The sequence below is a fragment of the Bubalus kerabau genome, chromosome 6 (genome assembly GCF_029407905.1).
Source record: "Bubalus kerabau isolate K-KA32 ecotype Philippines breed swamp buffalo chromosome 6, PCC_UOA_SB_1v2, whole genome shotgun sequence".
Lineage (NCBI taxonomy): Eukaryota > Metazoa > Chordata > Mammalia > Artiodactyla > Bovidae > Bubalus > Bubalus kerabau.
Window position 1 is genome coordinate 54091236 of NC_073629.1, and position 3575 is coordinate 54094810.

The following is a 3575-nucleotide window of genomic DNA, read 5'->3' on the forward strand; positions in this document are numbered from 1 at the left end:
AATGGTCTAGTGGTTTTCCCCACTTTATTCAATTTAAGTCTGAATTTGGCAATAAGGAGTTCATGATCTGAGCCACAGTCCACTTCCGGTCTTGTTTTTGCTGACTGTATAGAGCTTCTCTGTCTTTGGCTGCAAAGAATATAATCAATCTGATTTTGGTGTTGACCATCTGGTGATGTCCATGTGTAGAGTTTTCTCTTGTGTTGTTGGGATATGGTGTGTGCTATGACCAGTATGTTCTCTTGGCAAAACTCTATTAGCCTTTGCCCTGCTTCATTCTGTACTCCAAGGCCAAAGTTGACTGTTACTTCAGGTGTTTCTTGACTTCCTACTTTCGCATTCCAGTCCCAGACTTGGATTACTGTAATATTAAATGGTTTGCTTCAGAAACAAACAGAGATCATTCTGTCATTTTTGAGATTGCACCGAAGTACTGCATTTTGGACTCTTTTGTTGACTATGAGGGCTATTCCATTTCTTCTAAGGGATTCTTTCCCAGAGTAGTAGATTCAGTGGTCATCTGAATTAAATTTGCCTATTCCAGTCCATTTTAGTTCACTGATTCCTAAAATGTCGATGTTCACACTTGCCATCTCCTATTTGACTGCTTCCAATTTACCTTGATTCATGGACCTAACATTCCCTGTTCCTATGCAATATTGTTCTTTATAGCATCAGACTTTACTTTCACCACCAGACACATCCACAACTGGGTGTTGTTTCTGCTTTGACTCAGCCTCTTCATTAGCATAGTGGGCACCTACCAACCTGGGGAGTTCATCTTTCAGTGTTATATCTTTTTGCCTTCTCATACTGTTCATGGGGTTCTCAAGGCACTCATGCTAGAGTGGTTTGCCACTCCCTTCTTCAGTGGACCACGTTTTGTCAGAACTCTCCACCATGACCCGTCCATCTTGGGTGGCCCTACATGGCATGGCTCATAGTTTCCTTGAGTTAGGCAAGGTTGTGATCCATGTGATCAGTTTGGTTAGTTTTCTGTGGCTGTAGTTTTCATTCTGTCTGCCCTCTGATGGATGAGGATCAGAGGTTTGTGGAAGCTTCCTAGTGGGAGGGACTGTGGTGATGGTTTAGTCACTCAGTTGTGTCTGACTCTTTGCCATTCCAGCTCCTCTGTCCATGGGATTCTCCAGGCAAGAATACTGGAGTGGGTTGCCATTTCCTTCTCCAGGGGGATCTTCCCAACCCAGGGATTGAACCTGGGTCTCCTGCATTGCAGGCAGATTCTTTACCAACTGAGGTACATGGGAGGGACTGGCTGTGGGCAAAACTGGGTCTTGCTCTGGTGGGCAGGGCCATGTTCAGTAAATCTTTAATCCAATTTTCTGCTGATGGGTGGGGCTGTATTCCCTCCCTGTAGTTTGGCCTAAGGCCAAATTATGTACAGGTAATGAGTGGTAATGTCAACCTCCTTCAAAAGGACTTAACTGTCTACCATTACCAAACTCCCTCTGCTAATTCAGAAATCCAATACAAAACTCAAATAAGTCAATGTCATTAGACTATTGAGCCACAGGCTATGGCAGTACAGTTACTATGTGCTAAATGCTAGGGACTGTTAAGTGTTTTATAGTTATTATCTTCTTTGGTCCTCAGCACAAAATATGGTATGGGTATTATTATTTCATTCTACACATGGGAAAACTGTCACATGGATGGGTTAAGTAACAGAACAGCTGTGAAGAGGTATAACCACAATTCAAACAGGAATTTGAATTGATTCTAATGTCTAAGTTCCTCCATACTATATTTGGCTTAATTTTGTATACCTGTTACATGTTACTATGAAATATTACCAACAACATATATGTACCTATTGTTCATACTTGAGACTTTGTGGGACACTGAAAGTCAGGCCCTGTGCTCTGCATGGGGAAAGTGGACATGAATGAAGCCTTGTTCCTGGATAAATGTGAAGCTAATAAAGAATGAAGCCTAATCAGATCACCAGGGTTCAAATCCTAACTCTACTTCTAAATGGTGTGCAAACCTTGGGGAAGTCAGCTAATGCCGTGCAACCTCAATTTTCCTGCGTTTTAAATACAATAAGTGTTCCTACCACAGAGGTTGTCAGGTGGAATCATGAGACAGATACATAGTGCCCAGAGACAGTTAGCAGAGTGCCCAGAAAATGATGGACACACAATAACATTAGCTAATCTGATTATTATCACTGACTCTGAGCAAGCAGGGCTCCTGGGAGGTAATCACAAAGCCTGACTTCACTGTTCCTTTAAAATTCCTGCAGAGGTGAAAGGACTGCCAATGGTCCCGGGTAGAGTCTCAGACATTATCACATTTCTGAAGATTCCCAAGTAATAAAAAGAGTATTCAGATGGTTCTAAGTCATTAATGTGGCTGTGGCACCAATGCTCAGTTGTCTCTAACTCCTTGTGACCCCATGGCCTATAGCCTGCCAGGCTCCCCTGTCCACGAGATTCTCCAGGCAAGAATACTTGAGTGGGTTGCCATGCCCTCCTCCAGGGAATCTTCTGAACCCAGGGATTGAACCAGCATCTCCTGCACTGGCAGGCAGAGTCTTACCACTAGTGCCATGCGGGAGTCCCAAATGAAATCATTAATAACTATCTTAATTCAGAAATCAGAATGTCCAGTCCCACGTAAGAAGTACAGCCTCTCAAAAACCACCACAATATTGTAAAGTAATTAGCCTCCAATTAAAATAAATAAATAAAAATTTTTTAAAAAGTACAGCCTCTAACCTGGTTTAATGTGAGAATGTTTCTGGGAGCGTTCTGCTGAAGGCTGACTGTGTTTAGGGAGAAAGACAGGCCTCACCCTTGCCCTCTTCTCCACGGTGCCCTCTCCCAGTTTCAGCATTTCCCCTTCTCCCCAGTTTGTCACTAGGTTTTCCACTCTGTCAGAGGAAAAAAAAAAAAAAAAAAGTGAGAAGGAGGAGAGGCAGAGGGCAGAAAGTTTTTATTTTTGACTGATTCTCTTTAGGGGGAGTTTCTCACCTTTGGGGACAAACTTGCTTTGGGGTGTTTAAAGATGACCCTTTCTCTCTAACAATTTCACAATTCTTCAATATTCTTAGGAATATTTGACTGCTCTTCTTCTGACAAGGGTAATGTAACTTTTGGCCTCTGACTGACCACTTCCTTTCTTCATGGCTCTCTTGTAGCGGAGCCTCCGCACAGCAATCTTGGGAAGGACTTAAAGTAATGACTTCAGGGACATCCACGGCTGTCCAGTGGTTAAGACTCTGCTTCCAATGCAGGAGACGCAGGTTTGATCACTGCTCAGGGAACTAATATTGCACATGCTGTGTGGCATAGGCAAAAAAATGAAAATTTTTAAATAGAATAAAATGATGACTCCAGACACAGCTCACATTTGCTCCAAGGGAACTCTTGACTCTCCCCAACAATTTCTAGGAGTGTCTCCTTGCTCCTGGCCAGAGCATCTGACCAGCCAGTTTTTTGTTGTTGTTGTTGTTCAGTCGCTCAGTCATGTCCAACTCTTTGCAACCCCATGGACAGCAGCACACCAGGCTTCCATGTCCTTCTCTATCTCCCAGAGTTTACTCAAACTCA

General features: G+C 43.1%; 1 non-coding gene across 1 annotated transcript; it reads right to left on the reverse strand.

Annotated features, from left to right (window-relative positions):
* Window positions 1-1196: 1196 nt before the first annotated feature.
* Window positions 1197-1268, reverse strand: TRNAC-GCA (transfer RNA cysteine (anticodon GCA)). Its single transcript has one exon. It is a non-coding gene; the product is annotated as a tRNA-Cys (tRNA).
* Window positions 1269-3575: the final 2307 nt, after the last annotated feature.